The 25,606-nt window shown below is 42.6% G+C and overlaps 1 protein-coding gene across 1 annotated transcript in view; it reads left to right on the top strand.

The window, feature by feature from the left end:
* itgb5 (integrin, beta 5) overlaps positions 1 to 25,606 on the top strand; it is a 135,244-nt gene that overhangs the window by 87,151 nt on the left and 22,487 nt on the right. The gene's annotated exons all lie outside the window — the stretch shown is intronic.

Below are 25,606 nucleotides of genomic sequence, written 5' to 3'. Positions count from 1 at the left end.
GGATGGTATTTGAGCTATGCCTAGCCATGGTCATGGGTATGTATGTAGAGAGTAGAGCAGTGGGCTAAGCACACACCCCTGAGGTGCACAGTGTTGATCATCAGAAAGGAGGAGATGTTATCACCAATCTGCACAGATTGTGGTCTTCCAGTTAGGAAATTGAGGATCCAATTGCCGAGGAAGGTACAGAGGCCCAGGTTCTGCAACTTCTAAATCAGGATTGTGGGAATGATGGTCGATGAACAGCATCCTGACATAGGTGTTTGTATTGTCCAAGCGGTCAAAAGCCTCCTCATGGACAGCCATTGAGATTGCATCTGCCATTGACCTATTGTGGCAATAGACAAATTGCAATGGGTTCAAGTCCTTGCTGAGGCAGGAGTTCAGTCTAGTCATGACCAACCTCTCAAAGCATTGAACTGGATTGAGTTGAATTGAACTGACTTTATTTCTCACATCCTTCACATACATAAGGTATAAAAATCTTTACATTACATCTCCATCTAAATGTACAATCTGCAATATAGTAATTTATAATGAATAGAACAGTCAATGTAACATAGAGTACACTCAAATCAATGTAAGTTAATCAGTCTGATGGCCTGGTGGAAGAAGCTGTCCTGGAGCCTGTTGGTCCTGGCTTTTATGCTGCAGTACAACTCCCCAGATGGCAGCTGCTGGAATAGATTGTGGTTGGGGTGGCTCTCGTCCCCAATGATCCTACGGGCCCTTTTTACACACCCGTCTTTGTAAATGTCCTGAATAGTGGGAAGCTCACAACTACAGACGCGCTGGGCTGTCTGCACCACTCTCTGCAGAATCCTGTGATTAAGGGAAGTACAGTTCCCATACCAGGCAGTGATGCAGCCAGTCAGGATGCTCTCAATTGTGCCCCTGTAGAAAGTTCTTAGGATTTGGGGGCCCATACCAAACTTTCTCAACCATCTGAGGTGAAAGAGGCGCTGTTGTGCATTTTTCACCACACAGCTGGAATGTACAGACCAAGTGAGGTCCTTGGTGATGTGGATGCCAAGGAACTTAAAGCTGTTTACCCTCTCAACCCCAGATCCATTGATGTCAAAAGGGGTTAGCCCGTCTCTATCCCTCCTATAATCAAATGACTAAGAGGTTGTTTTCTTGACACCACTGTTTCAGAGAAATGACTTCTTTCCTGTAGGCCATCTCGTTATTGTTTGAGATTAGGCCAATCAATGTAGTGTCGCTGGCAAATTTAATTAGCAGATTAGAGCTGCAGGTGGCGACAGTCATGGGTATACAGGGAGTAAAGGAGGGGACTAAGTACACAGCCCTGAGGGGCTCCTGTATTGAGAGTCAGAGGGGTGGAGGTGAGGGAGCTCACTCTTACCACCTCCCGGCGATCTGACAGGAAGTCCAGGATCCAGCTGCTCAAGGCAGGTCAAGGCTGAGGCCACTTAGCTTCTTGTCGAGCCTGGATGGAACTATCGTGTTGGTTGCTGAACTGTAGTCTAAGAACAGCATTCTAACATAAGCATCTTTCTTCTCCAGGTATGTACGGATGGTATGTGGAGCAGTGGCTATTGCATCGTCTGTCGATCGGTTGTGTCAGTAGGCAAATTGTAGGGGCCCAGTTTGGGTGGTAGCATGCTGCAGATGTAATCCTTGACCAGCCTCTCAAAGCTTATTATTGAGGTGGGTGCGACAGGACATTACTGTCGATGTGAGTGCTACTGGGCGATAGTCATGAAGGCAGCTCACATTATTCTTCTTAGGCACTCGTATAATTGTTGCCTTTTTGAAGTAAGTGGGAACTTCTGCCCGTAGCAGTGAGAGGTTGGTTGGCACAGGTTTTCAGAGCCTTACCAGGTACTCCATTGGGACCTTCCGCCTTGCAAGGGTTCACTCTCTTTTAAAGACAGTCTAACATCGGCCTTTGAGACAGAGATCACAGGGTCACCAGGTGCAGCAGGGATCATCACAGCTGTAGTTGTGTTCTCCCTTTCAAAGCGGGCATAGAAGGCGTTGAGTTCATCTGGTAATGAAATATCGCTGCCATTCATGCTACTAGATTTCGCTTTGTAGGAAGTAATGTCTTGCAAGCCCTGCCAGAGTTGTCGTGCATTGGATGTCGCCTCCAACCTCGTTCAAAACCCTCCGCAAATCATACCCGTTTTCTGGTGCGGGCCTGGATCGCCAGACTTGAATGCCACAGATCTAGCCTTCAGTAGACGACGTACCTTCTGGTTCATCCACGGCTTTTGGTTTGAGAATGTGCAGTAAGTCTTTGTAGGCACACACTTATCCACACAGGTTTTAATGAAGTTGGTAACAACGGCAGCATTCTCATCCAGGTTCGAAAATGAATCCCTGAATACAGTCCAGTCCACCGATTCAATGCAGTCCTGTAGGCGCTCCTGTGCTTCCCTTGTCTTCACTACTGGTGCTGCAGTCTTCAGTCTCTGCCTATACTCAGGGAGTAGAAGTATAGCCAGGTGATCAGACTTCCCGAAGTGAGGGCATGGAATAGCGCTGTAGACATTCTTGATGATAGTGTAGCAATGGTCCAGTGTGTTGTTTCCTTTGGTATTGCTAGTGATGTTGATGGTAATTGCTTAGTGATTTTTTTTTCCAGACTGGTCTGGTTAAAATCTCCTAAAACAATGGTGAAGACATTAGGATGTGCTGTTTTGTGCATGTTGATCCCATTGCTCAGATCACCTAAAGCCTGATGTGGAATGTATACTGCTACCAAAATGACCCCGGAGAACTCCCATGGCAGGTAAAATGAACGGCACTTAACTGCTGGCTATTCCAGGTTTGGTGAGCAGAATTGGGACAGCACTGATATAATTGTGCACCAAGAATGATATTGTAGGAGTGGTGTTTCCATACCTGTAAATACACTTTCCACTACACATTTACAGAAGTTTGTCAAAGTTTTTGATGTCATGCTATATCTCCGCAGACTCCCAAGTAGAGGTGCTGCTGTGCTTTCTTCACAATTGTGCTTGTGTGCTGGGTCCAGAACAGATCCTCTGAAATAGTGACATAAAGCTGCTAGCTCTCTCCACCTCTGATCATCCGATGAACACTGGCTCATGGACCTCTGGTTTCCCTCTCCTGAAGTCTACAATCAGTTCCTAGATCTTGCTGACATTGAGCGAGAGACTGTTGTTATGACACCACTCCTTCAAATATTCAATCTCCCTTCTGTATGCTGATTCATTTCCAGAATCATTCTGATGAGCCTCCTCTGAACCCTCTCCAACGCTAGCACATCTTTTCTTACATATGGAGCTCAAAACTGCTCACAATACTCCAAGCGTTGCCTGACCAATGCCTTATAAAGTCTCAGCATTACATCTTTGCTTTTGTATTCTATTTCTCTTGAAATGAATGCTAACATTGCATTTGCCTTCCTTACCACCAACTCAACCCACAAGTTAACCTTTAGAAAATCTTGCACAAGCACTCCCAAGTCCCTGTGCACTTCTGAAATTTTTCTTCATTTAGAAAATAGTCTCTACTATTATTCCTTATATGAAAGTAAGGAATATATTGTAGGAAAGTAAGTTCCCTACAATATATTCCATCTGCCACTTCTTTACCCATTTTCCTAATCTGTCTAAGTCCTTTCATAGACTCCCTGCTTCCTCAATACTACTTGCTCCCCCCCCCCATTTATTTTAGTAAGGTCTGGAAAATTGGCCACAAATCCATCACCCTGGTCATGCCTTCTTCTCATTGCTACCATCAAGGAGGAGGTACAGGAGCCTGAAGACACACACTCAACACTTCAGGAACAGCTTCTTCCCCTCTGCCATTTGATTTCTGAATGGAGATTGAATAAACAAAACATCTATTATTTTTTCCCTCTCTTTTTGCAATTGTACACTGGTGCCATAGTAACGTAGCTGTTTGTGTGACACGGCATTCTGGAGTTCGGAGTTGAATTACAAAGTCATCTGTAAGGAGTTTGTACATTGTCCCCATGAATGCATCGCTTTCTTCCTACAGTCCAAAGTCTTACTGGTTAGTAGATTAATTGGTTACTGTGAATTATCCCATGATTAGGCGAGGATTAAACAGGTGGATTGCTGGGTGGTGTGGCTCATTGGGCCTGATGAACCTGTTCAGCACTATATCTAGAAATAAATAAAGTTCAAAGTAAATCTATTATCAAAGTGCATATTTGTCACCATATACAACCCTAAGATTCATTTTCTTGTGGGCATACTTAATAAATCTATAGAATAATAACCATAACAGAATCAGTGATAGATCACACCAATTTGGGCTTTCAGCCAGAGTGCAGAAGACAACAAACTGTGAAAATACAAAAAGAAAGAAATAATAATAATAAACAAATACAATATATTAAAAAGTTAAATAAAATGAATAGTAATAATAAATATCAAGAAAATGAGATGGTACATGGGGCTTAGAAAAACAGAGGGCTATGCATAACCCTAGGTAATTTCTGAATTAAGGCGATGTTCGGCACGGCAGTGTGGGCCGAAGGGCCTGTATTGTGCTGTAGGTTTGCTATGTTTCTATGAAGAGTCCTTGGAAGTGAGCTCAAAAGTGGGCACAAAATGTTCCCATATCATTTCATTTGTTTAATGAATTAATTTTATTTATTTAAATTTAACTTTTTACTATATATTTATAATATTTATTATAATTTACAGTTTTCAGTGTACTACTGCTGCAAAACAATACATTTCATGGAATATGCCAGTGATAATAAACCTAATTCTGGCATCTGCAGCCTCCTGTCTCTCCAAGTTGGTTCTAATCTGTAAGCTTTTACCGGAACTCATTTTGACTGGTTAGTGGATACATGAATGATAAAATAGATGTGGTTCTACTGCTTCATTAGTGCTTGCAGCAAAATGATCCACACAGCTGATCTCTGAGTTCGTATGACATACAATGGCTACCCTGAGCGTCGACATGTTGACCTCTAGATTGAACTGATCCTAACAGGAAGCGGGGTTACAGAGGCTGTGAGGGGAAAAAGAAGTGGCTTTATGTTCTGTCTCCTTTATTGCCGCCAGCAGAAATCAAATTCATTTAAACTATTAAAACACAGTTACTTGTACAGTAAATGCAGCACTTTGTTCATTCTTCGGTTCTGATTCTTTTTATGACAGTGCCTTTTGTTAACAGTTTAAGTAATGCTTTGAAGAAAGAGAATTTAACTCTTCAACTGCTTCTTCAAATGAAGTTTAAAGTAAATTTATTATTAATTTATAGATCATGTATTCAATTCATAAATGAATAGGACTTTACTCCTTGGAACGTAGAAGATTGAGAGGAGATTTGATAGAGGTAAATAAAATTATGAAGGGTGTAGATAGGGTAAATGCAAGCAGGCTTTTTCCACTGAGGTTGGATGTGACTACAGCTAGAGGTCATGGGTTAAGGGTGAAAGGTGAAAAGTTTCAGGGGAACATGAGGAAAAACCTCTTCACTCAGAGGGTGGTGAGAGTGTGGAACGAGCTGCCAACACAAGTGGTCCATGCAAGCTCAATTTCAATGTTTAAGAGAGGTTTGGATAGGTACGTGGATGAGAGGGCTATGCTCCTGGTGTAGGTCAGTGGGAGTATGCAGCTTAACTAGTTTGGTACAGACTAGATAGGCCAAAAACCTGATGGTCCATGATGATGGATGCTGCTTTCCTCTGACACGCTTCATGTAGGTGTGCCCAATGTTTGGAAGAGCTTTACCAATGATGGACTGGGCTGTATCCCCTACCTTTCGTAAGATTTTTCTGTTCAAGAGCACTGGTGCTTCCATACCAGGCTGTGAGGCAGTCAGTCAATATACCCTACACCACACATCTATAGAAGTTTGTCGAAGTTTTAGATGGCATGCCGAATCTTTGCAAACTTCAGAAAAAAGTAGAGGTGCTACCATGCTTTCTTCATAATGGCAGTTACTTGAGGTCATGGGTTAAGGGTGAAAGGTGAAATGTCTAAGGGGAAAATAAGGGAGAGCTTCCTCACTCAGGTTCCGTGAGAGTGTGGAATGAGCTGCCAGCGGAAGTGGTGGATGCGGGTTCAATTTCAGCACTTAAGATAAGTTTGGATAAGAACATGAGTAGAAGAGATATGGACGGCTTGCTCCAGGTGCAGGTCAATAGGACAAGGCAGCATAATAGTTTTTCATGGAATAGAATGACCAAAGGGCCTGGTTCTGTTGTGCTGTTGTGCTCTATGAATTTATAACTACATAGACTTAAAAGGTTAAATATGAGACCTTGGTGAGATCCCATCTGGTTTTGTAAGCTGTTTTGGTCTTGTTATCTGAGGAAGGATGATTTTGCTGTGGAGGGAGTGCAAAAGGTGTGAATGGAGCACCATGGTTGAGAGAATGGATTAGTTAGACCTATATTTACTGTGGTTTAGAAGAATAGGATATGATCTCATAGAAACCTATAAAGAAAACTACACAGACTAAATCCAGGAAAGATGGGCCCAGAGTTTGGATAATGCCGAGGTAGAGATCACAGGCTATCTCAGGCGTTCCCAAACTTTTTTATGCATGGACCATGGGTTTGGGAACCCCTGGCCTAAATGAATATTGGACATGTCATTTAGAACTCAGTTTAGGATAAATCTCTTCTGTGGTGATAAACCTGCAAAAATCTCCTCCACAGAAGACAGTGAAACACAAAGTATTTAATTTAATCAAGAAGGTGAATGCATTTCTTAATGAGAAAAGGTTCAAGGAGTGCAGTGAGAAGATGGGGAACAGAGTACTGATGCGGATGATGAGCCATGATCATGTGAAGCAGGCTTGAGTGGTCTACCGTTCCTCCTACCTGCTATGTTCCTCTGAGAGTTGGAGTGAGTTTCCAGAGTTACACAGCAGGATGCTTCCTGATTCGTTGGAAGGATTGGGACATTATTGTAAAGATTAGTAGTTTCCAATTATCCTTAATTATGGTTGAACCCCTGCAATCCATGTGGTAACGATAGTTTAAAATGCAATTTGTAAGGATGCAGAGGACTATGAATCATTCTTCAACTGGGTGGAGATAGTATGATTATCAAGTACTGTAGAAATTGGAGAGAAAACAAAAACTATAGTTGCTGGAAATCTGTAAATGTTGGAAGTACTTGGGGTTTGCAACCTTTTTTATGCCATGGACCGATACCTTTAAGCAAGAAGTTCGTGGAGCCCAGGTTGGGAGCCCCTAGCAGGTCAGGCATCATGGGGAGAGGACCAAAGTCGATACTGCAAGTCAATGACCCTTCTTCCTTATTGGAAATGTGAAAAGGCAAGCATGTGTAATGTTTCAGAGAGGGGTAGGGATGAAAATAACACAGATAATGTCTCTAGGTTTAGACCACAATTGTCATGGTAGCATTTGCATTGAAAATACCAGCAGTTGAAGATAGAAGAGGGGAAAAAAATGAAACCTTTTTTATTTTTAAATGCACACAAAAAATGGCTGCTTATTAATTGTCTTTCAGTTTAGGGTTCAGTGGGTTGGGATTGACAAAGCCGTTTAAATGGTTCGGCATAGACTGGATGAGCTGACGCGTCTGTTTTGTGCTATAATTTTCTCTGACTCTACATGGCTGGATAGTTTCCCAAGGTTACATTGGATGTCCTTGGAGCAGGAAGTAGTGGTGTTAGCGTGGGAGTGGATGGAAGATTAAGGTAACTTTTGTTTGGAAATTTAAAGTCACCTGTGTTATTGAATAGAGGTGTTCTGCACAGTGGCCACCAAAACTGCTTGTTTTCTCCAACGTGAGTAAGCACCAGATGTAGTTCAATAACTACCAAGAAGTAAAAGTAATCCATTACTGGAAGGAATGGTTAGCTATGTAGAGAATGATGTGGGAGGAGTTAAAAGGGTACACGTTCAATCTCTCGCAGTTATATAGAAAAGTGTCGTGTGAAGGAGAGCGATTGTTGGAAATCGAAATGTGAAGGTGGGTGGATGAGGGAGGAGGTGAGAGGTGATAGAAGAGGTAAAGGGCTGAAGAAGGAGGAACCTAATGGGAGAGAAACATGTACGATTGGAGAAAGGGGCACCAGAGAGAGGGGATGTTAGGTGAGGAGAAGAGAATGGATAAGAGCTATATTGGGAAATGGACAGTGGAGAGGGGGTTGTTTAACACTTGTGTCATCAGGTTGGAGGCTACCCAGACAGGATATGAACTGTTGCTCCTCCAACATGAGAATGACCTCATTGTGACCGTAGAGGTGATCATGGACATAACAGAATGAGAAGTAGAATTAAAATGGGAGACTACGATATACTAATATTTAGGGAAAAGGGGGAAGGCCTCTTGTCTCTCAGTTTCTATTTATGTAATTAAGGTCATAAGATTCTCAATATTGCAAGGTATTAAATCCGTGGCATTCTGCATACAGTGCTGTTGCCTGTGTCTGCTTAGTTAAGCTTCTGAATCAGTTTCATGGCCTTCCAGTTGTTGCTCAAAGTTCTTAATTTCTATGCAATATTTAATATTTGCATTCATTGTGTTTCACTTTCCCATTCATCTAGCTCATGCCTTCTTTACCTGTTTGTAATGAGATCCTGAATTCAAGTGGCTAATATAGATTAATACAACAGTGGGCTCATTGCTAAATCGATGGACATCAATATACTTCAGGATACCTTTTTGCAACAAATGTCAATTACTTTCTAGCCAATACATTTGTCTTCTACACCTCTGAATTTCTAATGTATACCTATTCATGATACATAGTTCTAAAGAATCCAGAAAGTGCTGGAGATATTTCGAAGGTGAGGCAGCATTGGTTAAGATATGAACAGAGTCAACTGTTCACCTTTCATCAGAACCATACCTTTGAACTTAATAAACAGAGAAGCAGGACCTCAAGGAGTAGTAATCTCTGGATTGCTGCCTGTGCCAGGTGACAGTGAGGATAGGATAGAATGAGGTGGCAGATAAATGTGTGGCTGAAGAATTGGAGGAGGGAGGCAGGGATTCAGATTTCTGGATAATTGGGACCTTTTCTAGGCAGGTGGGACCTGTACAAAAGGGATGTGTTGCACTTGAATCCGAGGGGGACAAATATTCGTGCGGGTAGGTTTATGAGAGCTGCTGGCAGTACTTTAAATATGGTAGGAAGTTGGGAACCAGTATGATAGAGCTGAGGATGAGCCAGCAGGTTTACAAGTAGATGATGTAATATGTAGTATGAATGTAAGGAAGGACAAGCCAATGATTGGGTACAAATGCAGACTGAGTGAAGAGTTAAATTGTACCACAGTAGCAAGATTCAAAAGGACTGAAGAGGCTGTATTCAAATGCACATTGCATTCCATAAGACCATAAGACAAAGGAGCAGAAGCTGGCCATTTGGCCCATCGAGTCTGCTTCGACATTTTATCATGAGCTGATCCATTCTCCCATTTAGTCCCAACTCCCCCACCTTTTCACCATAACCTTTGATGCCCTGGCTACTCAGATAACTATCAGTCTCTGCCTTAAATACACCCAATGACTTGACCTTCACTGCCGCTCATGGCAACAGATTCCACAGATTTACCACCCTCTGGCTAACAATATTTCTTCGCATCTCTGTTCTGACTGGGCGTCATTCAATCCTTAAGACATGCCCTCTTGTACTAGACTCCCCCACCATGGAAAACAACTTTGCCACATCCACTCTGTCCATGCCTTTCAACATTCAAAATGTTTCTATGAGGACCCCCCCCCCCGCCCCGAATTCTTCTAAACTCCAAGGAGTACAGTCCAAGAGCGGTCAAACGTTCTTCATATGTTAACCCTCTCATTCCCGGAATCATTCTAGTGAATCTTCTCTAAACCCTCTCCAATGTCGGCACATCCTTTCTTAAATAAGGAGCCCAAAACTGCCCACAGTACTCCAAGTGAGGTCTTACCAGTGCCTTATAGAGCCTCAACATCACATCCCGGCTCCTATACTCTATTCCTCCAGAAATGAATGCCAACATTCACAAGATCACAAGACAAAGAAGCAGAAGTAGGCCATTCGGCCCATCGAGTCTGCTCTGCAGCTCCCCCATGAGCTAAACTATTCACCCATCTAGTTCCAATTTCCGGCTTTTTCCCCATATCCCTTGATACCCTGACTAATTAGATACCTGTCAATCTCCTCCTTAAACACCCCTAATGATCGGGCCTCCACAGCTGTATGTGGCAACGAATTCCACAAATCCACGACTCTCTGGCTAAAAAAATTTCTCCTCATCTCTGTTTTAACTGGGTACCCGCTAATTCTAAGACTATGGCCTCTTGTCCTGGACTCACCCACCAAGGGAAACAACCTTTCCACATCTACTCTGTCCAACCCTTTCAACATTTGAAATGTTTCTATGAGATCCCCTCTCATTCTTCTATACTCTAATGAATACAATCCAAGAACCGACAGATGCTCCTCATATGTTAGCCCCTGCATTCCAGGAATCATCCTCGTAAGTCTTCTCTGAACTCTCTCCAACATCAGTACATCCTTTCTAAGATGGGGGCCCAAAACTGCACACAGTATTCCAAATGAGGTCTCACTAATGCCCCATAGAGCCTCATCAACACCTCCTTACTCTTATACACTATTCCTCTTGAAATGAATGCCAACATTGCATTCGCCTTCTTCACCACCGACTCAACCTGGAGGTTAACCTTCAGGGTACCCTGTACGAGGACTCCCAAGTCCCGTTGCATCTCAGAACTTTGAATTCTTTCCCCATTTAAATAATAGTCTGCCCATTTATTTCTTCTACCAAAGTGCATAACCGTATACCTTCCAACATTGTATTTCATTTGCCACTTCTTTGCCCATTCTCCCAATCTATCCAAGTCTCTATGCAGACTCTCTGTTTCCTCAGCATTACCGGCCCCTCCACCTATCTTCGTATCATCAGCAAACTTAGCCACAAAGCCATCTATTCCATAATCCAAATTGTTGATGTACAATGTAAAAAGAAGCAGCCCCAACACGGACCCCTGTGGAACACCACTGGTAACCGGCAGCCAACCAGAATGGGATCCCTTTATTCCCACTCTGTTTTCTGCCAATCAGCCAATGCTCTATCCACGTATTGATTTCTCAAACTTCCGCTAATGCCCCACCTCCCCCTCGTACCCTATCTGTTATTTATTTATATACACATTCTTTTTCTCTCTCTCCTTTTTTTTCCTCTGTCCCCCTCACTATACCCCTTGCCCATCCTCTGGTTTTCCCCCCTCCCCCTTTTCTTTCTCCCTAGGCCTCCTGTCCCATGATTCTCTCATATCCCTTTTGCCAATCAACTGTCCAGCCCTTGGCTCCATCCCTCCCCCTCCTGTCTTCTCCTATCATTTTGGATCTCCCCCTCCCCCTCCCACTTTCAAATCTCTTACTAGCTCTTCTTTCAGTTGGTCCTGACGAAGGGTCTCAGCCTGAAATGTCGACTGAACTTCTTCCTGGAGATGCTGCCTGTGTGTTGCTCTATCCACGTATGTAACTTTCCCATAATTCCGTGGGCTCTTATCTTGTTTAGCAGCCTCATGTGTGGCACCTTGTCAGAGGCCTTCTGAAAATCCAAATATACAACATCCACTGCATCTCCCTTGTCTTGCCTACTTGTAATTTCCTCAAAAAATTGTAATAGGTTTGTCAAGCAGGATTTTCCTTTAAGGAAACCATGCTGAGTTCTGCCTATCTTGTCATATGCCTCCAGGTACTCCGTAACCTCATCCTTGACAATTGACTCCAACAACTTCCCAACCACCGAAGTCAAGCTAACAGGTCTATAATTTCCTTTTTGCTTCCTTGCCCCCTTCTTAAATAGCAGAGTGACATTTGCAATCTTACAGTCCTCCGGAACCATGCCAGAATCTATCAACTTTTGAAAGATCATCGCTAATGCCTCCGCAATCTCCACAGCTACTTCCTTCAGAAAACGAGGGTGCATTCCATCTGGTCCGGGAGATTTATCTACCCTTAGACTATTCAGCTTCCTGAGTACTTTCTCTGTCGTAATTGTGACTGTGCACACTTCTCTTCCCTGCTACCCTTGAGTGTCCGCTATACTGCTGATGTCTTCCTCAGTGAAGACTGATGCAAAATACTCGTTCAGTTCCTCCGCCATCTCCCATTACAATTTCACCAGCATCGTTTTCTATCGGTCCTATATCTACTCTCACCTGTCTTTTACTCTTTATATACTTGAAAAAGCTTTTAGTATCCTCTTTGATATTATTTGCTAGCTTCCTTTCATAGTTAATCTTTTCCCTCTTAATGACCTTCTTAGTTTCCTTTTGTAAGCTTTTAAAAACTTCCCAATTCTCTGTCTTCCCACTAATTTTTGCTTCCTTGTATGCCCTCTCCTTTGCTTTAACTTTGGCTTTGACTTCTCTTGTCAGCCACGGTTGCATCCTTTTTCCATTCGAAAATTTCTTCTTTTTTGGAATATATCTGTCTTGCACCTTCCTCACTTCTCGCATAAACTCCAGCCACTGCTGCTCTGCCGCCGTCCTGCTAGTGTCCCTTTCCAGTCAACTTTGGCCAGTTCCTCTCTCATGTCACTGTAATTTCCTGTACTCCACTGAAATACTGACACATCGGATTTCGGCTTCTCTTTTTCAAATTTCACAATGAACTCAATCATGTTGTGATCACTGCCTCCTAAGGGTTCCTTCACCCCAATCTCTCTAATCACCTCCGGTTCATTACACAATACCCAATCCAGTACAGCCTAGTGGGCTCAACAACAAGCTGTTCTAAAAAGCCATCTTGCAGACATTCTACAAATTCTCTCTCTTGAGATCCAGTGCTGACCTGATTTTCCCAATCTACTCGCATGTTAAAATCCCCCGCAATTATCATAACACTGCCCTTCTGACAAGCATTTTCTATTTCCAGTTGTATTTTGTAGTCCACATCACTGCAGCTGTTAGGAGGCCTGTATATAACTGCCATCAGGGTCCTTTTACCCCTGCGATTTCTTAGCTCAACCCATAAAGATTCTGCACCTTCCGATCCTATATCACCTCTTTCTAATGACTTAATATCATTTCTTACCAATAAAGCCACGCCACCCCCTCTGCCTACCTTCCTATCCACCGTGTATCCTTGGACGTTCAGCTCCCAGAGACATGCATCCTTTAGCCAGGTCTCAGTGATGGCCACAATATCATACCTGCCAATCTGTAGCTGTACGACAAGATCATCCACCTTATTCCTTATGCTGCGTGCATTTAAGTATAACACCTTAAGACCAGTATTTGGTACTTTTCACTTTGATTTCACTGCAACTTTATTGCACTGCAACTCATCCCAATGGCTGCAAATTTGCCCCATTACCTGCCTGTCCTTCCTGACATCTTTACTGCTCACTATCGTAGATTCATTTCTGTTTTCTCCCTCCTCTGCTCTATCATTCCGGTTCCCATCCCCTGGCCAAATTAATTTAAACCTTCCCTAACAGCTCTATTAAACCTTCCCGCCAGGATATTGGTCCCCTTCAGGTTCAGGTGTAACCTGTCCATTTTGAACAGGTCATACTTTCCCCAGAAGAGATCCCAATGATCCAAGAATCTGAAGCCCTGCCCCCTGCACCAGTCTCTCAGCCACGCATTCATCTGCCTGATCCGACTATTCTTGCCCTCGCCAGCACGTGGCACAGGTAGCAATCCTGAGATTACTACCCTGGAGGTCCTGCTTCTCAGCTTCCTTCCTAACTCCTGGAAATCTCTCTTCAGGACCTCCTCCCTTGTCCTATCTATGTCATTGGTACCAATATGTACCAAGACAACTGGCTGCTTGCCCTCTCCCTTCAGAACATTCTGGACCCGATCCGAGACATCCTGTATCCTGGCACCTGGGAGGCAGCACACCATGCGGGTATCTCTATCAGGCTCACAGAAACTCCTGTCTGTCATTTGGAATAAGGTGAACAAACTCGTGGTGCAATTAGAGATTGGCCGGTATGACATTGTAGGCATCACTGAGTCATGGGTGAAAGAAGGCCGTAACTGGGAGCTTAACATCAAAGGATGTTGTATTGAAAGGACAGGCAGGAAGGCATAGGCGGTGATGTGGCTCTATTGGTAAGAGATGGAATTACATCTTTAGAAAGAGTTGACATAGGGTCAGAGAAGGTAGAATTTTGTGGGTGGAGTTAAGAAACTGCAAGAGTAGAAAAACCATTATGGAAATAGTAGCCATGATGTGGGGTTGAGGTTGCAAAGGGAGCTGGAAAAGGCATGTAATAAGGGTAATGACACAATTGTAATGGGGAACATCAATATGCAAGGGGATTGGGGAAATCAGGTTGGTGTTGGATTGCAAGAGAGGGAATTTGTTGAATGCCTACGAGATGGCTTTTTAGTGCAGCTTGTGCTTGAGCCTACTAGGTGAAAAGCTATCTTAGATTGGGTGTTGAGTAATAACCCAGATCTTATTAGTGAGCTTAATGAAAAGGAACCCTTAGGAGGCAGTGATCATAATAGGATTGAATTCATACAGTGATTTGAGAAGGAGAAGCAGTAAGTCACATGTATCAGTATCGTAACAGAGTAAAGAGAATTACAGAGGCATGAGAGAGGAGCTTGCCCAGGTGGATTGAAGGACGATACTGGCAAAGGATGACAGCAGAGCAGAGGTGGCTGAAGTTTCTGTGAATAGTTCATGAGGCTATGTCATGAGATATGTCCCACAGAAGAAGTTGTTCTCAAATGGCTACGGCTACTACTACTACTACTACATCGACTCAGGCAGAGGGGGCCAGCATCAGGCACGATGACGGACTCTCCACTTCTCCCTCTCCCTCATCAATGTGTTAAGTTCAGCTAGATTAGCCGTGCCGCTGTCTTCTGGGAGCATTTTGACCATAGTCTTGCGAGGGTGCCCAGGGTTCATCCTCCCATGCTTGGGCTCCCATATGATGACTAGGCTGGCAGGTAGCTCGGGGTGGCGTAGACAGTGCCCCGCTAGTTGCAGTCTTCTCGCCTCGATTTTAGTGGAGAGCATCGGTAGGTCGTCATAGAGCTCAACGTTCGTCATGTGCTTTTACCAACTCATGTCAAGAGCCATCCGAGAGCATTCGTGTATAGCAACCATCTAGAGACTTTTGCATCGTCTTGGTGAGTGTCCACGTCTCGCATCCGTACGTGAGAATGGACTCAATGACTGCTATGAAGATCCTCTTTTTAAGCCCTCTGGTCAGGTTCGACTTCCAGATTTCCTTCGTGTCGTTCATAGCCCTCCACACCAGCGCCTTCCATATCTTTATGTCCTTCGTTGAACTCATCATTCTTGACCAGAGGTACTTGAAGTCAAAAACTTTCTTAATGGTATCATTCTTTACGGTCTTGATTGTACCTTCATCACAGTTAAACGCCATGTACTCTGTCTTTTTAGCATTTAGGTGAAGTCCAACTTTATTGCACCTAATTTACACTTTTGTCAGTAGCTGCTGTGCTTCCTCCATCTGGTCAGAGAGCAGGACTATGTCATCTGCAAAGTCGAGATCTGTGAGCGTAACTGGTCTGACCCTTTTGGTTCATCCTTGGTTTTATGGTAAAACTAAGCTTGACGTGATCTTTGGTAGCTTGATGTAGAGCGTAATCAAGGATGATTATAAAGATGTAGGGTGCCAGAGCATCTCCTTGCAGCACACCAACTAGGAGCTTGAACACTGCTGTTTCTCTGTCTGGTGATACAACTTTCGCCATGGTTTTGGTAGAGCTGGACTCTGTTGCTCTCAGTAGATGGTCTGGCACTCTGTAAGCTTTCAGGATCTTCAGCATTTCACCTCAGTGAATGGAGTCAAAAGCTTTGCAAAAATCGATGCAAGTAAGCACGGCTGGTAGGTTGTTCTTCTTGACTTCCTCGATGATTCTATGGAGAGCAAGTATACTTGCTTTCAAATGGCAGGGGTAGGCAACCGTGGTTGACAAGGGAGGTAAAGGACTGCATAAAAGCCAAGGAAAGGGTGTATAAGGTAGCAAAAGTATGTGGGAAGTTGGATGATTTGGAAGATTTATAAAATCCAACAAAAGACAATGAAAAAAGCTATAAAAAGGGAAAAGCTGAAATATGACGGCAGACGAGCCAGTAACATAAAGCAGGATACCAAAAGATTTTTTGGTTATATAAAGAGTAGAAGGAAGGTAGGAGTTGATATTAGACCAATGGAAGATAATGCTGGTGAGGTGGTAATGTGGGACAAAGAAATGGCAGATGAACTTAATGGGTACTTTGTATTAGTCTTCACTGTGGAAGACACTAGCAGTGTGCCAGAGGTCAGTGAGAATCAGGAAAGCAGGAGTGAGTGCCATTGCTATTACAAAGGAAAAAGTGTTGGGCAAACTCAAGGGTCTTTAGGTGGACAAGTCACCTGGGTCAAATGGACTATACCCCAGAGTCCTGAGAGAAGTTGCTGAAGAGATAACGGATGCATTGGTCATGATCATTCAAGAATCACTGGATTCTGGCATGGTCCCGGAGGACTGGAAAATTGCAAATGTCTTTAAGAAGAGAGGAAGGCAAGGTAAAGGAAAGTATAATCCAATTAACCTAACCTCAGTGGTTGGGAAAGTGTTGCAGTCTATTATTAAGGATGAGGTTTCAGGGTACTTGGATACTAATGATAAAATAAGTCAAAGTTAGCATGGTTTCTGTCAAGGGAAATCTTGGCTGACAAATTTGTTGCAGTTTACTAAGGAAGTAACAAGCAGTGTGGACAAAGGAGAGGCAGTAGGTGTCATTTACTTGGAATTTCAGAAAGCTTTTGATAAAGTGCCACATATGAGGCTGCTTAACAAAACAAAATCCTATGGCATTATGACAGGCAGGAGGCAGCGAGTGGGAGTAAAGGAGGCCTTTTCTGCTTGGCTGCCAGTGACTAGTGGTGTTCCTCAAGGGTCAATGTTGGGACTGCTGCTTTTCACATTGTTTGCCAATGATTTGGATAATGGAATTAGTGGCTTTGTGACAAAGTTTGCAGATGATACAAAGGTAGGTGGATGGGTAGATAGTGCTATGGAAGCAATGTGATTACTGCAGGACTTAGACAAATTTGAAGAATGGGCAAAAACGTGGCAGATGGAATACAGTGTTGGGAAATGTCTGATGCATTTTTGGTAAAAGGAACAATAGTGCAGACTATTATCTAAATGGGGAGGAGGTTTGAACATCAGGGGTTCTCATGCAAGATTCCAAGATGGTTAACTTAGAGGTTGAGTCTGTAGTAAAGAAGGCAAATGCAATTTTGGCATTTACTTCAAGGGGAATAGAATATAAAAAGCAAGGAGATAATGTTGAGCCTTTATAAGACATTAGCCAGGCCGCATTTGGAGAGTTGTCAACAATTTTGGCCCCACATCTCGAAAAGGATGTTTTGTCATTGGAGAGAGTCCAGAGGAGGTTCACGAGAATGATTCTGGGAATGAAGGGGTTAAGATATAAGGAACATTTGGCAGCTGTACTCACTGAAATTCAGAAGAATGTAGGGGGGGTCTCATTGAAACCTACTGAATGTTGAAAGGACTAGATAGGGTGGATCTGCAGAAGATGTTTCCTGTGATGTGGGTGTCCAGAACTAGAGGGCACAGATCAAAATTTAGGGGCAACCTTTTAGATCAGAGGTAAGGAGGAATTTTTTTTTTTTAACCGGAGAGTAGTGAATCTATAGAATGCTCAGCCACAAACTGCGGTCCATGGGTACACTTAAGGTAGAAATTGATAGTTTCCTCATCAGTTGGCATCAAAGGGTATAGTGGGGAGGCAGACGTATGGGGTTGAGTGGAATCCTGGATCAGTTGTGATGGAATGGCAGAGCAGACTCGATGGCCTGCTGCGTTCCAGCAGCATTTTGTGTGTGTTACCTGTGCTGCTGACTTGTTTTGGAAGATTGGTTATTATTTTAAGAATCTGAAATCATAACTCGATGTGCTATGTCCTATCCATGTGGAATATCATTTAATTATTGCTTTCTGAAATGAACTTCTATTCCATTGCCAGTACCAGCAAGTTATATTACAGTAAAAATGGTTTACAAAATTATTTACCTTCTAAATATATTCTCTCAATTGAGGACCAGGAATTACATAAAGTTTGATGTATGTCTGATTAATTTCAATTGTGTCTTTGTAATGTAATGCAGATTAATAATCAGTTCCATGAATGTTGCACATCTGTTCTATAGTGATTCAGTGATTCCATCTAAGTTACTTTATCGAACAGTTCAAAGCATTTACAGTCCTGTGCAAAAGTCTTAGACACATATACGTATATAGCTAGGGGGCCTAAGACTTTTGCACAGTATTATATTTGTCAACGTGGAGCGGAGAGTGAGCTTGTAAGTCTGGCGGGAAGAAAGGATGTTGGGAATGGTGTGGGTGGTGTGCTGAGGGAGGGGTCTGGGACAGGTGACTAGAGCAGGAGTGCCGGGGTGGGGAGTGACACAGGTGCAGACACACCCAGCCCTGAGACACCAGGCAAGGTCATTTGACTCCAAGTAATTGGTTTATTGATCATTACAGAATGTTTCTCTGGTGCTTCCCACTCCCACCCCTCTCCCTTCCAGTTCTCCCAACCGGGATGCTGCCCGACCTGCTGAGTTCCTCCGGCTTGTTGTGAGTGTTGCTTTGACCCCAGCATCGACAAATTATTTTGTGTTTGTGCTCCCAACCATGATCTCCCTCTCCCTTCCTCCTTCCCACCCTCAGTCCACAATAGAGACCCAGATTGGAATAAGTTTTATCATCCTTGTATAGGATTCCCTAAAGGTTCATTTGCAGGTTGAGTCTGTGGTGAGGAAGGCAAATGCAATGTTAGCATTCATTTCAAGAAGACTAGAATATAAAAGCAAGGATGTAATGTTGAGATTTTACGAAGCACTGGTAAGGCTTCACTTGGAGTATTGTGAGCAGTTTTGGGCCTCTTATTTAAGAAAAGATGTGCTGAAACTGGAGAGGATTCATAGGAGGTTCACAAAGGTTATTCTAGGATTAAATGGCTTGTCATATGAAGAGCGTTTGATGGCTCTGGGCCTGTATTTGCTGAAATTCATAGGAATGAAAATGAATTTCACATACTGCAGTTTTATATATTTTTACTTGTTTATAGTTTTTGGGAGGTCAAATCAGTAAGTTTCCTAGACCATTGTGAAAACTTACTTTCTATAAACTACTTGGAAGATGTTATACAAAATTAAATTAATAGTCAAAATAAGACCTGTGGAATTCTGAAGCATTAAATAAAACTTGCATTCAAATATTTTTCAGAAAAAGGCAGACTACTGCTGACTCTTACAATAATGTGTATGTTAAGATCAGACACAATGCTGACACTGTGGCAATGAGGAGTGACGACCAGGTCTCTGGTGAATTAAAAACTTGCTTTTGCTTGAAGTTTCAGTTGAAGTTGTCGAATGCAGAAGGAAACAAAAATTCCTTTCTTTGAGCTGTTGATATGGGAAAGTTCTCATCCACTTCCTATACTCAGTCTGAGTTGATTGTTTCTTAAAAACAGCAGCTGTAAGTTCATACGGTATCAAATTTTGGTAACAAAACTAGATTATCAAGGCATTTGTTTTTACCCCTTCAGAGTGCCATAATGAACGTTGAAAATCGACTTAATACTAAAAAGAATCAAGCCTACTATAAACATACAAAACTGGTTAGAGCACTCATCACCCATCACCATCTCTGAGTATGGTCTTGCGAAAGGACGGACCTACTAGAAGTGAAGGTACAAGATGGGTGACCCCAGCCATTATCACTATTCTTCAGAGATTGTCTGCCTGGCGTCTGTGGTCGCATAACCAGGACTTGTGATGTGCACCGCCTGCTCCCGTGGCTTCACATGACCCTGATCGGGGAGCTAAGCAAGGATACACCTTGCCTAAGGGTGACCTGCAGGCTAGCGGAGGGAAGGAGCTCCTTACACCTCCTTTGGTAGAGACGTATCTCCACCCTGACACCCAAGTGAAGGTATCCTATCAGAGAATGACACTGATAGTCTGCAACATTGACTTTGGTGTCAGTGAGGTCCCATGTGAAGGTCAGGGTCACCTGGTTTGAATGCTGCAGACCTCAACTTCATTTGGGAGTGGATCTCCCAGATCATCCATGCTATCCAGTTGGCAACACCTAGTTTTGCTGGTGAACTCTGTGATGGTGGTGACATATTGATCTAAGCTGATGGCTGAGTCTCTGAACATGGACCAGATTCAAAGCTGTCTCACAGGAGCTTATCTGCTTCCTCAGAGCAGTACTGTATAACTTTCTGAACTGGACGCTCATCGTGATGGACTATCATTTGGAGAATCAAGTTGGGCCTTTTCCTGTTGGAAAATTTCCACATCAATATATGATCCATGAAAAGGGAAAACGTCCACCAGAAAGACAGAAGGCCATTACTATTTATGATGCCCAAATGTGTAGTTGAAAAGATAAGTAAATCACATGGATTATATTTAATCCTCTATAGCATGATGTACTTCACGTTTGGGTCAATGTTCAGTATATTTAACTTATTAACATTTACAAAAATACAGGTTCCTTAAGGTTGTTTAGCCAGGAGAGTAGTGGGGATAAGCTCCCACTACCTATTAAATGCTCCCAATGGCATGCATCTCAAATAGCCTCTGACATCTAAGTCTAGCTCCCGGCCTTCACATGTGGATTAGCTACTAAGCCCAGTGCAACAGCTTCTATTGACAGGAGAAGGGGCAAAGGTGGGTTACTGGCACCTTAAAACCAGTTGCTTTGGGTAGATGGGGCTTTTTAGCCGTGTTTGGTAGCCCATCTACTGGGAGAACTCTGTTCTCTAACCTCCGCTGCCTTGGGGCCAAACCCACTCATGGATCAGGCTTCAGGGGTAAACCCAAAGAAAAGTCTGGAGCTGAAGTTCCCAAGCCAGTCCCACGTTAAGTTCAACGCTGACTGGTAACTCCTGCTATGCCGTTGGTGCCAAACTGTATCGGTCTCTGCCGTTCCTTTAGATTCATCAGCTGCATGAAGAGAGGGAGCCGGCTACATAGGCACAGCTTACTCACCATATCGTACTGTCCTGTCTTGTGTATCATGGAGAGAGCTGGGTTGCGACATGCATGACCTACAGAGGGCCTCAAAGAAAAATACAGATAGTGTTGGATGTTTATATCTTGGAGGATGAGTAAACCCACAGCCGGAATTAGAAGCAAGTAATTTTACGGAATTTTAGGTAATTACGGAAACAGTGACTGTGTTTAGCCTCCTGTCCTCATGATGAGTCAGCTGCAGCTACAAGAATAGAGGCTGTTGTAGTTGCTCTGAAATGGGCAGGTTTGATATTTTTTGCTGTTGGTGGTTTCGCTGTTTTTTTTGTATTGCTTTTTTTCTGACATTTCAGTGTGGACTGTAAAGTTGCTGGAGCTCTGCTGCTGACATTTTCTGAACTGATTTTGTTTGGCTCAAAGCAAAACTTGATAAAAATAAAAACAAAAAAATTGCTGGAAGTAGTATTCAGATCCAGGCTGATCTAAAATTATTTGGCGTCTCAAGGCAATTACTCAATCAGTTTCGGATAGACCTGCCACTGGAAAATTGTTCTTGTTAAGGAACAGGACGCATACCCTGTAAGCTTTCATTTTGAATGTCTGTTGTTGTGAGATGCAGAGATCAGGAACAAATGTTGGGGGCTAAGACAAGCATAGGAGCCATCTTCTCGTCGATCACTGGTGGAGACAGGGTGGTGGATCAGTAAAGGTAAGAGGAAAGTGGGTGGATAAGAATGTGTGTTGGTCCAGTGATAGCCTTGATGGGGGGGGGGAGGGGTGTCAATTTTAATGATGAGAAGAGACTTACTTGGTAGCTGGGAGTAACCTCGGTACATGTGGGATGAAGGGGTTGGTAGAAGACCTGAAGAAATGTCAACTGTTTACTCTTTTCCATAGATGCTGCCTGGCCTGCTGAGTTCCTCCAGTATTTTGTGTGTGTTGATAGGCTTGGTAGGCAGGGTAAATTGAGGGGAGTAATGGCAGTAATCATGTTGCTATATGATGGACAAGTGGGGCAATGTTTGTCATTTTCAGTTGGGTGGGGATACTCACCTTAAACAGTTCTGCACCTGGATCAAGCTCCAAGTTAGAGTGGAAAGTTTGTTAAATCTTGCACATTTTAAATTATATTTTCTTGCATGATGGCCTTGATAAAGCATCTAGATCTCTTTTTCAGACTGAAGAATAAAGTCTAAACAAGTATAAATATCTATTGCAAAATAAATTTCAGAAAATGTAATGGAAGAGACAGATTGGATTAAAAGCGAGAAATAAAAAGGAGAAAAAGTATAGATCAGTAATGATTAAAATATTACTGAATGTTAGTGTCTTAGTGACCATTATCATTCATCAGCATTCTATCAGTTGGTATTATCAAAACTGTCAAAGTTGTCTCAATGTTGTTCAAATTTGTAAAAGAATCCATTAATAGATGAGCATTTTAATTATTTCCAGCTGAGATTGAATTACGTAGACCAATGAAAGTGATTTTTTGCTTTTTTTTCTCTATTGTAGCTAATGCTTTCTTGTTTAAGAAGTTCAGCAATTCATAATAAGAATACTAAAGTAGTAAAAAGTAAATTCCAATAATCAACAAAAATTATCAAGTGTACAATTAGAAGTGTTTTGGAAAGAGAGGCCAAGAAAATATTCAGTGACTATTTGAAAACGTAAACATTGATTGTAACTTATGAGAAGGAGCAGATGAATCAGAATGATGTTGTGTATTGTTTTCCTTGTATCAGTAGCAAGAAGTATTCAGAATTTCAGCCTGCCAATGCAGTCTGCTTATCATCTGTGCACAATGAATTCTCATCTTTTATACTGAGCAGAGCACAATAGGAAAGCTTGCTATATCATAGTTAAACTTGTGGAGCCGTGATTTTGCAAGTCCATCTACCATTTAGTGGCTAGCATAATGCTCTACAATACAGGTGACCAGGGTTCAATTCCCACTGCTGCCAGTAAGGAATTTCTACGTTCTCCCCGACTGCATGATTTTCCTCCAGGTGCTCCAGTTTCCTCCCATAGTCCAAAGATGTACTGGTTGGTAGGTGATTGTAAATCAGACATCCAACCTGCAAAAACTCATTTCAGGGAGGTAGCACCATCAATTTGCGGGAGACTTCCGGGAGAGGTGGGATGTCTGCAACAGAGTAGCTCCTTAGCAGCTAGCCAGCTAGTTTAAATAACGTTAGCAATACTAATGAACGAAAGACACCTGTTAAACTCACCTCAACACGTCTTTTACAGTCTTAACCCACATGGGCAATAGAAAAGTCACTATTGTAAACAGTGCAGTACGAGCAACATTGTCATTATTTTGACCCCTGTTAGGCAGGGGTACACTTTAGTGTAGTCTGGGGTGACGTATGTTTTATATTTTTTTTGGAACACTCTGCCATGGCGCGCTCTCGCTCGCGCTCTGTCACTTGCTTTTGCTCTCGCTCACTTTCTCTCTTGCTCGCTTGCTCTCCACACGCTCTCTCTCTCGTGGTCGCTCTCGCGTTCTCTCTTGCTTTCTCTCGCTCGCTCTCAAAAAAAACTGACTTCCGTGATATTGTATATAATTTGCGGGCATCAGGGAGCCACTATTAATATGCGGGAGACTCCCGGAACTTCCGGGAGAGGTGGGATGTCTGGTAAATGGTCCCCTGATTAGGTTCAGATTAAATGAGGGGATTGTTGGGCAATGTGGCTCACCGGGTCCATTCCATGTTGTATCTCAATAACTAACTAAACAGAATCAAGGAAAGACCATTTGTCTTTTGTTCAATCAGTGCAGAAGATAACAAACTGTGTCAATAATGATGGGGTTAAAACTGATCTCCAGTTCTGATTTCCATTGGTAATGTCTTAATCGTACAAATTCTCAGTTCTTTTAATGTCACTAATGTGATGGTGAACGTCGGTTGAAGGCTTGGCTGTGTATGTAAAATTGTCTATTTAGGAAGGAATGTTATCTGTGTAACCTCAAAATTCAGCATTATGAATTGGTCTCCAAAAGTCAAATTTGTCGATGGCTTGTTTCCCCATTGTTTAATTTGTAGTCAAAATCTATCTGAAATATAATTGAATTTGTAAGGACACCAATGATTCTGAACTAATTTTTGTTGTAAGGTTTTATTCGCACCACAGCACAAACTATTCACGACTGTTTGATTAAGGGCACATGGGAAATCTGCATAGATACAATAGTCTACAGGACTAAAATCTCTAAAATGTGTATTAGCTTTATTGTTTCCAGGCGATCAGGGAAGAAAATATTTTCATGTTATCACAGTTTCTGCTGCAGTTCATCTTTGCATGTTATCTTCCCATGTAAAAACCTGGATCAAGGGTGTCAACATTCAATGTTCAAAGTAAAGTCACCACATACGACCTGAGATTCATTTTCTTCAGGGCACACTCAATAAATCCATAATAAAATAATAACCATAACAGAATGAATGAAAGGCCATTTGTCTTGTTCAGTCCTTCAAAGCTTCAATGAATATTGTCTCAATCTCTCTTCGTTTGTCAGCTCTTTCACCTGATGTGTCAATCTAATGAGCTTTCTCTGTACTGCCTCCAGAGCAAATATATCCTTCCTCGTTTGAAAATCAGAATAGTACAATGTAGCTCACCAGTGCACTTTGAAGATGCACTAGAATTTCTTTTCTTTCCAGTGCTTTACCTTTCCCACCTACTTGGCTTCACCTTATCACCTTCTAGCTATCCTCCTTCCCTCTCCCCACCTTTTAATTCTGGCATCTCCCCCCCTGCGGTGTCAGTCCCTCTCTGTGTGTGTGTAATGTTCTCGTGCATGGACATGCAGTGACACCAACTGGTATACGAAGTATCATTGACATTGCTTTAGTAATATCAGGGTGGAGGAGCAATACCTTATATACCGTATGGGTAATCTCCAATCTGATGGTATGAATATCGATTTCTCCTTCCAGTGAACAAATTTCCCCCCACCCCCCTTCCTCCATACCCAACACTGACCTTTCACTTCTTCTCACCTGCCTATCACCTCCCCCTGGGCCCCCTCCTCCTTCCCTTTCTCCTATGGTCCACTCACCTCTTCTATCAGATTCCTTCTTCTCCAGCTCTTTACCTTTCCCACCCACCTGGCTTCACCTATCACCTTTTAGCTACCCTTCCTCTGACAGCATTAGCTAGAGGGAGAGGATTATTGGTCAATTGCAGGCAGACACCTGCCCCTCCCCCATTCTTGTCCTCGTCAACAAAACTGAATCCCAAACATAATGGACAAAGATTACCTCATGGGAACCATTTATGCTGCTTCATGTAGGATATATATTGCTGCTGAAATATCAGCAATACAGTGATCATGTAAAAAAATTGTTCCAAATGTGAAGGATGATTTCAAATGTTTAATTATAAATATGTTTTAATATATGTTTTCATTAATTTCTTCAATTAAGCAGGATCCCTGTTAATCCTTTTCAAGTACATCTTGCAAAGATTCAACTATAAACATGTTTGTGTATGAAATATCATTAATTTATGCTCTTTGAGTATTTACACACCTATTACCCATGGATTGCACCAGTTGCAATGAGAGCCATCAAATTTTATCGCAAGTTCACTTTATGTGTTTCTTCTAATATTTTCTGA

The sequence above is a fragment of the Mobula hypostoma genome, chromosome 6 (genome assembly GCF_963921235.1).
Source record: "Mobula hypostoma chromosome 6, sMobHyp1.1, whole genome shotgun sequence".
Classification (NCBI taxonomy): Eukaryota; Metazoa; Chordata; class Chondrichthyes; order Myliobatiformes; family Myliobatidae; genus Mobula; species Mobula hypostoma.
This window is presented reverse-complemented; position numbering and strand designations above follow the sequence as displayed.